This window comes from Ranitomeya imitator, chromosome 9 (assembly GCF_032444005.1).
Source record: "Ranitomeya imitator isolate aRanImi1 chromosome 9, aRanImi1.pri, whole genome shotgun sequence".
Lineage (NCBI taxonomy): Eukaryota > Metazoa > Chordata > Amphibia > Anura > Dendrobatidae > Ranitomeya > Ranitomeya imitator.
Window position 1 is genome coordinate 62,270,964 of NC_091290.1, and position 13,646 is coordinate 62,284,609.

The 13,646-nt window shown below is 39.4% G+C and overlaps 1 protein-coding gene across 2 annotated transcripts in view; it reads left to right on the plus strand.

The window, feature by feature from the left end:
* LUZP2 (leucine zipper protein 2) overlaps window positions 1-13,646 on the plus strand; it is a 1,110,632-nt gene that overhangs the window by 407,271 nt on the left and 689,715 nt on the right. The window lies entirely within an intron of this gene.

Sequence of the window (13,646 nt, forward strand, 5' to 3'; positions counted from 1 at the left end):
TTAATTCATAGTTTTGATGCCTTCAGTGTGAATGTACAATTTTCATAGTCATGAAAATACAGAAAAATCTTTAAATGAGAAGGTGTGTCCAAACTTTTGGTCTGTACTGTATATATACATTTGACAAGTAATGGATCTACTGGACATCAGCATCTCCTGTGTGTCAGAGATATTCTTCCTATAAGCAAAACAACACATCTGAAAAGTCTTATACCCCTCTCTTTTTTTCAGATTTGGTTAGAATATCAAGAAGAATAGTCATACTTATGGTCATGCTCACACATCAGTATTTGTAAGCCAAAACCAGGAGAGGGTGAAAAATGCAGAATTGTTGCATATTTTTATTATACTTTTCCTCTGATTGTTCCACTTCTGATTGTGTTTCCCCAAAACTAATATCTACCCCAAATAATCCCTTGGATAATTTTGCATATTTTTTGGGTGTATGCTTTAAATTTGAGCCCTACTCTAAAAATAAGCAATTTTTCCAATCAGAACGTTAGGGGTGTGCAGACTGATCAATTGCCCATGGAGCTTACTCTTTTAGGGGCCTCCAGCATTTCTATTCTGAGATTAAAACCCCTTAAGGATCTTTGATGCCACCATGATCTCACCAATTAACTGCAGGAGTCTGGAGGAATTCAGGAGAAGGTGTGAAACTGGGCAATTTCTCATGGTCCCCACTCTTCCAAGGGACCCCAGCATTTCTATTCTGAGGTTAAGACTGCTTAAGGACATTGGGTGAAATCACGGTCATGTGACCATGATGTCACAAAAGATCCTTTAACTGCAACAGTCTAGAGGAACTGAAGAGGATACATGTGGGTATGTACCGTATGTGCAGTGTGTATATATACGTGTGTGATGACATGATCATATATGAATACATTTTGATTTTTTTGCTCAAGAACAAATGTGGATAGTTTTTCATAAAAAAAAGATAAGACATCTCCTGCAAATAAGCAGTAACCCATCTTTCGGAGTAAAAAATAATATAAGTAGTAAATAAACTTGGCACTCAACTGACGAAAATATTTTAATGGAGTCCAAATTTACGGTAGTAAACTAAACGTTTCGGTCTAATTGACCTTCCTCAGTTACCGACCGCTGTGTGGATGGTAGATTAATTGTAAGCAGTGCTCGATACAGGTGAGCCCCGTATTTAGTGGTTGATCACAATGCTGTGCCGGACCAGTTGTTCCTGTTGTGTGTTAATGCCCTTAATGTAGCATGTGGGTGGGTCCTGCTGCAAAAAATAATACAAGACTCTGTGTTATTTTTGGAGACACACTATTCTAATGTAAGATACTGAACTTGTGAACATAGCCTACAGATATGAGATTTAGGGTATATAAACACTTGGACTACAGGACTGGTCACCCCCATAGAACTACCGAATGGAGTCATTTTGACTCCTGGCTTGTTTACTTTTATCTTTAGAGTTTCTGGCTCCTGGTATTGTTGTAGATTTAATTTATAGAATGTATATAGAATGTGTAGAATGCATCAGGCTTTAGTGCACTTCTTCTAGCCATATTAACAGTTAGCAAAACTGCAGGCCGTATTCTACAGAAATGATGTAGTCCACTCGAGAGTTCACTGACGGATGACCTGTATATGTCCTGTGTATGTCAAGTATATTTTCAAAAATACTAATTATTCTATGTCTAAGTCAACATTTATTCTAAACATACAAGAAAATGATAACTAAAAGAAATAATAACATTTAGCGACAAAGACTAGCAAGATATAGCAGGGAGTCAAAATGACTCCCATTGGTAATTAAATGTTAGGGCTAGCGGAACGCACCGAGTAAAAATAGATGTTTATTATAAATGGTGCGATCGCAGCCCGGGGTCCACCGTGCAGGAGGAACCTGCTGCTAGTGAATGGTGGCAATGTTTGGCGGTATAGACTAGCTCTGTTACCTCACAGAGCAGCCGCGAGAGGAAAACACTGCACCCTGTTAGCCTCACAAGAGCACAAGCTTACTGCCGAACTGATAGCAGTCAGTGGTTATGCACACACACAATCTCCTCACCGGAGGTGCCGGTATTCTAGGGGCTTGTTTCAGCCGGGTCCCTGAATCACATTCACACAATCTCCTCGCCGGAGGTGCCAGCATTCAAGGGGCTTATTTCAGCCGGGTCCCTGAACACATACATGCATAACCACACTGGTGCAAAGCACATATTAGAATTGATACTAGCGCATGGCCGGGCGGCCATGCGAGCCTTAAATAGTTGCAGCACGTTTAGGACCTTTCAAAGAAGGACCAATAGAGCTGCTGCAGTACCTGAGCATGTGACCCCAGATCTCCACTGAGAGATCTTGCCCTGGGCATGCTCAGATTGCAAAGCAGGACTTTGTCCTAGCACCTACAAGGACCTTCCAAGAAGGACCAATGACCTAGCTGCAGTATCTGATCATGTGACCCTCGATCTCCACTGAGAGATCTTACTCTGGGCATGCTCAGAACGCGAAAAGCAGGACTTAGTCCCAGAAGCGTCTGCTCGCTGCTGCCCAGCACTGGCTTCAATGGCAGAAGCAGGAAATGCAGCAGTAACTCTTAGCACAGAGTCAGACTGAGCGAGATGCTGCGATTGATGTCTCTGCTGAGCAGCCTCCACTGCGGCAGGAGAAGAATGGGAGACCGCAGCGGAGATGGCCCGAGATTCCCCCTGTGCAGAGACAGGAGCTCAACTCCTAACAATTAAAGGTATATTTTAAAAAAAGATACTCTTTTCTTTCGAAAAATTATTTATTGTCCCAAAATCTTTTTTTGCATCCTAAATGAGTAAAAGTCACTGAGTCTCAAGCCGGAATTCATCAAAATGTAGTCACAGAAGAGAAATGAAAATTGTAAGGAGTCAAAATGACTCCATGGGTAGTTCTAGTGTAAAAGTATTTTGAGAGGTTTATGGATGCCCTATTTCATCTTCGTACATCCCTGGATAGAGCTGTAATAATATAGTCATGTGTGAAAGTCTTCTTAATCTGGTGCAGAATATAAACAAGATATTTCATGTGGATGTAAATGTCAAAATATAATATAAATGGCAAGATTATTCATGCAGACAGCTGCCCTTTAACCATATAGTACCATGGAAATATTTCATTTATGAGACTTCAAAACCAACAATAAATGGGCTTTTACAGCACAATTTAATTGACTTTTCGCGCACTTAACATGATTAATATATTTGCTTTCCAATAGTCGACAGTACTAGTATGAACGCACAATTTTCTGGTTTTACTACATGATGGTTTTATTTTCAGCTTTGTTCTATGGATGTATTTATAGCTAATGACATTTGTGAGTTTAATAGATGTTGAGTTCATAAACTGAACAAAAAAATACCTTTGCCTGACTCTATTGTTTTCTTCTTTCTATTATATGTTTTGCTTTATTTTTTTGTATATTTACTTTTTGGTAATTATAACTCAAACAAGCTTTTCTACTATGGATGTTTATTAGCTTCCCTCAGGAGATTTTGTATTTATTTAGAAAATCTTGTGCTTTAAGGTACTGTCACACTAGACGATATCGCTAGCGATCCGTGACGTTGCAGCGTCCTCGCTAGCGATATCGTCCAGTGTGACAGGCAGCAGCGATCAGGCCCCTGCTGGGAGATCGCTGGTCGGGGAAGAAAGTCCAGAACTTTATTTCGTCGCTGGACTCCCCGTAGACATCGCTGAATCGGCGTGTGTGACACCGATTCAGCGATGTCTTTGCTGGTAACCAGGGTAAACATCGGGTAACTAAGCGCAGGGCCGCGCTTAGTAACCCGATGTTTACCCTGGTTACCATCCTAAAAGTAAAAAAACAAACACTACATACTTACCTACCGCTCTCTGTCCTCCAGCGCTGTGCTCTGCACTCCTCCTGCTCTGGCTGTGAGCGTCGGTCAGCCGGAAAGCAGAGCGGTGACGTCACCGCTCTGCTTTCTGGCTGCCCGGCGCTCACAGCCAGACCAGAGAAGCACAGCGCCGAGGACAGACAGCGGAAGGTAAGTATGTAGCGTTTGTTTTTTTACTTTTTAGGATGGTAACCAGGGTAAACATCGGGTTACTAAGCGCGGCCCTGCGCTTAGTTACCCGATGTTTACCCTGGTTACCGGGGACCTCGGGATCGTTGGTCGCTGGAGAGCTGTCTGTGTGACAGCTCTCCAGCGACCAAACAGCGACGCTGCAGCGATCCGGATCGTTGTCGGCATCGCTGCAGCGTCGCTATGTGTGACGGTACCTTTACTCTTGGGTTTGTATGTTGTCAAACAGGACCTTTCATTAGTTTGAGCATGATAAAACTAGTCACAACATGGGATTATAGCTGTCAAACCTAAAACATTTAATTAATTCTCTCTGTTGCAGAGATATTAACTTGTAAAGTTAATTTATAATTTGTAATAAGTCCAAATTGGGTATTAAGAAAAAATTTTCTCTGAGGAGGAGGTGTATTTTTTCTCCTGCAAGATGATGACCAATTATAAGCAAGAGGAGTCCTGCAGAAGACAAAAAGAACACGCCCCAGAAGATCAGAAGAACATGCTTCCCCTGCAAGACATCTATTCAGTCATAGCTCAGCCCTGATTTCTACAATTACAGCAGAGCTGATTGTGATTACGAACTACTTGAGTGTTCCTTTCACAGCATTAAGTTAGGGGGCAGATAAAGCAGAGCAACAGAGCTGTTTTATAACAAACAGTTCTGCATTTGCAATTCTCCTCTCACAGTGCTGTCAGCTGTGCTGTACTCAACTTTCCCCACACTGCCATGAGATGAAAGCAAAAAAAGGTTTGTAAAATCACACACAACTTTGTTGTATCACATCTCTTCTCACAATAACTACGTTGAGATGAAAAAGGTGTTCATAACTGCACTTATCTCTGCTATATATTATTAGGTGCAGAGTTTAGGGTCGAGAGCAAGGCTGCTTGTCATTACATTTCTCGCAGGAGATAGCTTGTTCTAAGCTTCTCCACAGGCAAGTTCATTTTTCCATGATGACTCCTCCTGTTTATGATAAGTTAACATTATCGTGGAGAAATTGTACATGTCCTCACACACATTTCTCTGGTATCAACCCCTTGCACTTATCATAAATCATAACTAGTGATGAGCGAGTATACTCGTTGCTTGGGTTTTCCCGAGCACGCTTGGGTGATCTCCGAGTATTTGTAAGTCCTCGCAGATTAAGTTTTCATCGCCGCAGCTGAATGATTTACAGCTATTAGCCAGCTTGATTACATGTGGGGATTCCCTAGCAACCAGGAAACCCCCACATGTACTTATGCTGGCTAATAGCTATAAATCATTCAGCTGCCGCGATGAAAATTAAATCTCCAAACACTAACAAATACTCGGTGATCACCCAAGCGTGCTCGGGAAAACCTGAGCAATGAGTATACTCGCTCATCACTAATTATAACCCCAAAATTTCAAGATATAGCCGCTGGGCGGCGCTCATAGCAATCCGGCAATGACAACCTAAGGGGTCTCCTGCAGACCCCAGGTTGTCATGCTGACTCATCGGCGACCCGCGATCATGTGGCATGGATACCATTGGGCAGGATTAGTGGCGCGCTTCTGGCGTGATCACAATAAATGCCAATGTCAGAAATTGACAGTGGCATTTAACGGGTTAAAAGGCGCAGGTGGATCTCAATTCCACCAGCGGCTGTTAGCAGCACATGTCTGCTGTTCAAAACAGCTCACATGTACTGGGAAAGATGTGGGCTCAGAGCTGGAGCCCACATCAAAGGGAGGGACACGACATGTGCTGTACATGAACAGCACATGTCCTGAAGGGGTTACCATTTTTGGCATAAATCAGAAATACATATAAGTTAATGAAAAAATAAATAAGGAAGTCGTGTTTCAGTGGTACATAGTGGTACATATTCTGCTTATGGACTCTGACATTTCTGTTGATTTATGTAGATAAGAGCAAATTTAATTGAATAAAATTGAATTCTCAAACATTATGAAACAACAGAATGGGGCACATGGGAGTTTAAGGAAGGAGAAACAAAATAAGAGAGGATGAAGATGTGCACACAGACAAACCTCAAAGCAAAATCTCCTGAAAAACACCAACTCCAACCACAAACTATACCTGCAACTTCATAACCAGGTAGCAAGAGCTAACATTGGCAATCCCTAAGTGCCAGATGCGAGTATATATAGCAGGGGGGAAGCTCCAACACTGAATAGCTGAGACAATCCAAGTAGGAAAGCTCCAGGAGCTTCAACTGAACAGATTATCCCTTGCACTGCTAGCAAAGATAAAACATGCACTGTTTAATATGAAGATAAAGTACTTCTAACCAGTGCAGGAGTTCGGACCATCTCTGTCAGGGTATCCCCGTGACACATAGAGGGGCAATAAGAGGTTAGATAAAATTACTGCTCACCCGTCCTATTGCCCTTGCAGACCGCTGTCGAGTCCTCTGTGTTTCTTCTTTTCATCTAAGTTCTCATACCACATGCATCTTTTTGACCTTCTTTGACCTTCACTCTTAGCTGCGGTTCCTAGCCAACTCTGCATCTGATTCCTCTATGCCTCTTGCTGACATGGTGCATGTCAGGACGTCACAATGGGACACACCAGCAGTGAGATGAATATTATTTTTTTTACATTCTTTATTGTGCTCTGGGATTTTGGAGAGAACTTACAGAATATTAATTATTAAAAGTTAAGTTTTACACCTCACTCCTTTGCTGTACACATATTGATTGGTGAGAGAATTTGTGAGAGAATTGTAACTCTTTTATTGGTATTTTAGTAAGATACCCCCCCACTGATTTATGACCATAGACCACATCATACTTCAGTATGCCAGTAAATAAAGAGTCTGTAAGAACCAAGCAATCAAAAATTTGTAATAAAACTCAATTAAAAAAATAACTAGCAACTTAAAATACATTAATTAAAATATATAAAAGGTTAAAAAATGTGTTAGCTTGAACAGAAATGGTCACAAAGTGAATTAATCACTCTGGGAAATATGACACATTTGTATATTAATTCTACAAAATAACAAATTAAGCGCAAACCTTGTAATCTCACATTTCTCCTTCAGAAAGACTACAAAGGAGTGGAAATCTTGTTGTCAGAGTTTTCACAGATTACAGCTGTCTTTCATCTTATGTCTGAGTAACTTCATTTTCAGCAGCAAATTTCATTCACTAAGGCCCCCGTTATTATATAGGGTGGGCATGCTTATCATATACGATCCATTGGAGCAGAATACAATTATTGATTTGCATTGCACCCCATTGGGCCTGGAAAATGGAAAGCCAGCCAGAAGTGAAAAAAGGTCTGCAACGAAGATAGAAGACAGAGGAGCCGATCAGCGGTGCTGGGACAAATATGGGAAGGGGAGATGAGAATAACATCATTTTTTAATCCCTCGCCAGCCATCTAAAATTCAGCAAAATGGTGGCAATTCCACATTCTTTTGCAAAGTTTGAGACATATTCGATGTGACTTGAATTGATTTGCTCATCTCTCTCAGGAATTCTATGCGTTATTCTTCTGAAGCAGAAAACAACACAATTCCCATCCCAAATAATGCAAACTGTATTATAACAAACATCAGAAAAGTGGAAAAAATATGAAACTGCAAACTCAAGAGAGACATATGCATTTGTCAAGAACAGATTTAGCATTAACGTCTGTCAGCAAAACTTAAAACCCAAGTAACTGTCAACAATATAAATGGCAAATCAATAAAAACATCCATCACATAATTAAACCAATTAATAATGTACATTAGTGCTGATGAGTTTAAGATCAATGATCGCTTGGAAAAATTACCACTTACCCAAAAAGTGTTTTCCTATTTGCTTTGCCCCTCAGGATATGTGATATACCGTTATACCAACATATGACTTACACAGCTCATATACTATGGCCACAAAGTGTCATATACATTTGTAATACCAAAATATACTGGGCATGATTAACCTACACTGTATTCTGGATGTATGTGTTGGAAAAATCAAATTAAATTTAGCATAGATAGTAGGCATGGATACTCTGATAGGCTTCCAGGGAGAAAAAACTAAATAGTCACAGTGTAAAACTATGCATGGTATTGATATGTATTGGTAATAGATACAAAGTTCAATGCAAGTTACAAAATAATTGCTATTCATCAACCTAAGCCACAGTAGGATATTCAGGGGAGAGTAAAAGAAGCGGCACTGACCACTGGCAATTTCAGGAAAATGCACTTTATTTCAGTCACAGCATTGCAGAGACACCAGTGAAATGGGCAACAATCATTTCGACATGAGTACACACTTCTTCACAAATTTTTTCAAGGTACAGTTAAAAAAAAAAAAGGTTTAGGGCTTAATGGCTAAGTGCCAGGAGCGGTCATACACCACTCCCAGCACTTTAACCCACGAAATGGATATCAGCGTACTCAGGAGAAACTGCACAGCAAATTGCTTGGTGCAATTTCTCCTGTTATCCTTATGGAAATGTAATATTTTGTGCTGAAAACATATTTGTGGTGAAAATTAGATTTTTTTTATTTTTACGGCTCAACGTTATAAACTTCTGTGAAGCACGGGGGTTCAATCTGCTAACCACACATCTCGATCAGTTCTCTGAGGGGTCTAGTTTCCAGAATGGTGTCACTTGTGGGGAATTTTCACTATTTAGGCACATCATGGGTTCTCCAAACTTGACATTGAGTCCGCCAATTATTCCAGTAACTTTTGCATTAAAAAAGTCAAATAGCGCTTCTTCCCTTCCTAGCTCTGTTGCATGGTGCAAGTTCTCCTGTTAACCTTATGAAAATGCAAAACTTGAAGCTAAAATAACATTTTTGTGAGGAAAATGAGAGATTTTATTATTTTCATGGCTCAACATTATAAACTTCTGTTAAGCAACTGGGGGTTCAAGGTGCTCACCACACATCTAATTACATTCATGCAGCTCATTTTTGGGTCCATTTTTTCCTGTTACATTTTTTTGTGAATAAAAGTTAAATGTTCTTTTTCCAAATTCCAAAAATTTCTGTGAAGCAGCTGAAGGGTTAATATCCTTCTTAAATGTGGTTTTGAGCATCTTGAGGGGTGCAGTTTTTAGAATGGTGTCACTTTTGGGTATCTTCTACCTTATAGATCCCTCAAAGGGACTTCAAATGTGATGTGGTCCCTAAAAAAATGGTTGTGTAATTTTTGTTGTAAAAATGAGAAAAGAAGGGTCAAATTTTAACCCTTATAACAAAAATCGTTGGTTCCAAGGTTGTGCTGATGTAAAGTAGACATGTGGGAAATGTTATTTATTAAGTATTTTGCGTGACACAAGTCTTTGATTTAAGGGCATGAAAATTCAAAGTTGGAAAAATGCAAAATTTTCTAAAATTTTGTCAAACAACTATTTTTTTCACCAATAAACACAAGTCATATCAAAGAAATTGAACAACTATCGTGAAGTACAATATGTCATGAAATATGTCCAGAATTATAACCACATAAATTGACAGTGGTCATTATTGTAAAAATTGTCATGGTCATCAACATGCAAACCACGTTCGGGGCTGAAGGGGTTAAGGTTTGTATATCACATATATGATAATAAGACTAAAAGTCACCTCAGAGTCTTAGCCAAAAGTCATGCTTACTTTATCTTGGCATTGTGACCTAAAGATATACAGATGTAAAGATGTAGCATTTGTCAAAAGAATGTTCATTACACAAAGTAAATTAGTTTGGTGAAAAAGAACATTTGTACAATAGTTGCATAATTTGATGTGCAGCAGAAACTGGATGGGTGTTGTACATTAAAGACATAGTACATAAAGGAGGTGTTTGCAAATCCTGAAAAAAACTCTTGAAGTCACTCTGTGTGACTGCAGATTTCTACCAAAATCCAACTTTTTCACTCTTAAAAAAATGGATGCCAATTGGATGGTTTACTAATTTAGAAAATGGAACTTTAAGAGGCTAAAAAAAATAAAACATGAATACTCAATTGACTCTTTTTATTTTTTTAATTCCATTTACCAATGCATTCTTCTCTAGGCTATGTTTGGTGTCTTAGGACAGCTGACAGCTTTGGCGTCTTCTACACTGACTTAGCTACACAATGCTATGACATGTGATCAGTACAGGAGATGCCAAAGATGCTGGGTTCCAGAAAACACTGAATATAACCTATAGAAGTCCGATCCTATGATGAGACCGAAGAAGATGAGCAGGTTTACGCAACTGGACCTGTGATTGCCTCAGAGCATACAAATGTACATTCTATTTGCTAATTCACTTGCTCTATTTTGCAGGTTCGATCTCTCTGAAATCAGATATTATACAGCCTAGAAGGATTCATATAAAATATAACTTTTAAAGATATGATATCATAAAAACAAATAAACCCTGGACAGCAATGACAAGATAAAGTCTAGGTGCACATGTACTGCCACTCGTATGTGATCCCCATGGTAACACCGTGTAAGCCATACTAGTGTCATCATTTTCCCTATATGCCAATAGACGGCGACATGTGCCAAAGAACCCCAGTGGGGGTCCGAGATGTACCAGTGTCCCTAACTGCGATGGAACACTGTTTTTCATTGGAGGTCTGAGTCTCAGCGATGCCATAGCTGGAGATGGGGTGATTTCCATGACATCATATCCGGAGCGGCGGATAATCCCGCCTGTGGATGGTATGACAGCTCGAACAATCCTGCAATGTACCGCATCCTGTTGCCATGGAGAGCCAGCTCTAGCCAGTGTAAAACCCATAGGCAGAGCCACATACCCCCATCATCCCTGCATTGGGTATCTATCTGTAACCACAGCAACCCGCTCCTACTTACATACACATATCATCTCATAAAGATTTGCAAATTCCAATGTACCTGCTCAATACATTAATTGAGCAACCTGCTTAAAGGTTGTTAATCTGTTTTATAGCATGAATAAAATTCCTTCATGGGTATTTTTTACTTACTATATAGGTGGATCGACTCCCTGTTTACAAATATATCTAGTGGTTTAAGCCAGGGTAATTACATTACTGGGACAGCATACAATATATCCTTCTTGGATCAGTGTAATTATCTCCATTACAAAGGTTGGTCATATGCCCCAGTTCTTCCAACAATCAGTTGTTGTCTATGGCAATGCTACAAACAGAAAAGCACCCTAAGGTGTTCAACCTAAGAACCAAATTTATCAGCATTATTTTTATAGTCAAAACCACAATATAAAAGAGTCTAGTCATTCAGGTTAGTTTTTAGATTCTCCAATTAGTAGGGAAGACAATCGGAAGAGAAAGGGTAGTGGTAGGAGGGTTCAGAGAGTAGGGCCAAAGGTGATCAAATGAGAATATTAAACTCTAAGGAAGAATTTTTGGAGGTAATTCTTCTTTCAATGTAACAACTATAAACTGTTCATTTAATTCTTTTGAGAATATAGTACCTAGACAAAAAATCCAAATGTCTTCTTTTTGTAATAAATTGATGACGTCTTGTTACTGAGAAAAGAAATACATAGGAAGGGATTCTCCTTTTAAGGGGTACATTATTTGAGAGCCACACTTGGGTACTCCCCTTGATAGGGTGGGAGTTATTGCAGAGGGTACGACAGGGAAGACAGACCACACAAACTGCTCCCAAACATTTATGAAGTCCCACTGGCTATGACGACCCTTCAAGTCTAAAATCAGTGAGATCGACACTTTTTTAGTATTTTGATCTGTTCTACCTTATTTTGGTACACATTATTGAGGTGGCCCAACTGTGGCCCATTTGGGACCCTCCTGAAGTGTGATTTGGTCCAGGTGTGGACCTACCATTTATCTTGTCATTACTGTCCAGGGTTTGTTTGTTTTTATGATATCCTATCATTTAAAGTTTTATTTTATGTGAGTCTTTCTAGGCTGTAAAATTAATTCAATTTGCATAAAATAAATAGAAGGCAAATCAAATTTGATGGCCAAGTAAGACTAAGCTGACAAGTTCGAATTTTGGAAAATTCACTCATCACTTCTCTCATTTAATTTTTCACTGGTCTGAAAAATAAATAGAAACACAATGATAAGGGTAAAATATCCAACGAGTGTAATGCAGTGTACCAAGAAAGCACTACAGGAGGCTTTCTGTTTATTATTCATTGGCATTAAATATGTTACATTACATATCTTCTGTATACAGAACCGGAGACAAAAAGGCAATTCTGGTAACTGTGTCCTTCCTTGTGGAAATGTGGGATTGTCGGATAAGTAAAGGGCTTTTCTGTCAGAAACATTATTTGTCTGCCTTGCTCTATGTAGATTTCATTGTTTCCATGAATACTAAACATAAACTTCCCAGGTGCTATACTAAATGCATAATCAATCCTGAGGGCTTCATTTTGTTGATAAAGACATGAAATGTATTTTGCATAGACCATTGATATTTCCACAATATGTTCAGTACAGACCTCCAGACAGATATTGTAAGATTGATAGATTGGAAGATAAACATTTGTTGAGTTGAAATAAAGAATGGGCGCTGACTTATAACACATGATAAAACTAAAGTTATGTTTACTAGACAGTCATCTTTTTTTTGTTTTAATAAAAAATAGAGCATAAAAAATGGATGAAACCAGTCAAAGTGACATTTGCTTTAATTCTTATTTATCAGTTCCTCAGAAAAGTTTTTTTATTTTATTATTTTTACCTTTTGTCATCCGCTTTGTTCACCTCCAATGATCAGTTATTATTAAAAGCATAAAAATATTGCAATTATATTTTAAAAATCTGATGATTAACCCTTTCACGACATGCCCCGTACTAGTACGGCGCATGTCGTGTCTCCCCCTTTAATGTGGGCTCCGGCGGTGAGCCCACATCAAAGTCGCGACATGTCAGCTGTTTTGTACAGCTGACATGTGGGCTCAATAGCGGCGGGTGAAATTGCGATTCACCCACCACTATTAACCAGTTAAATGCCACTGACAGCGGCATTTAACCGGTGCTTCTGGCCGCGCGGCTGGAAATGCTTGCATCTCCGACCCCGTCACATAATCGGGGGTCAGCGATGCATCAGGATAGTGACCATAGAGGTCCTTGAGACCTCTATGGTTACTGATCCTGGCCTGCTGTGAGCGCCACCCTGTAATTAAGCTACATAGGAGCGATCTAATGATTGCTGCTATGTAGCAGAGCCAATCAGGCTATGCCAGCTTCTAGCCTCACATGGAGGCTATTAAAGCATTGCAAAAGTTAAAAAAATTTTTTAAAAATATTAAAATTTTTTTTAAAAATATAAAAGTTTAAATCACCCCCCTTTCGCCCCATCCAAAATAAAAAAATACAAAAAAAATCAAACATACACATATTTGGTATCGCCGAGTTCAGAATCGCCCGATTTATCAATAAAAAAAAGCTATAACCTGATTGTTAAGCAGCGTAGCGAGAAAAAAAGTCAAAACGCCCGAATTACGTTTTTTTGGTCGCCGCGACATTGCATTAAAATGAAATAACAGGCGATCAAAAGAACATATCTGCACCAAAATGGTATCGTGAAAAATGTCAGCTCGGCACGCAAAAAATAAGCCCTCACCTGACCCGAGATCCCGAAAAGTGGAGGCGCTACGGGTATCGGAAAATGGCACAATTTTTTTTTTTAGCAAAGTTTTGA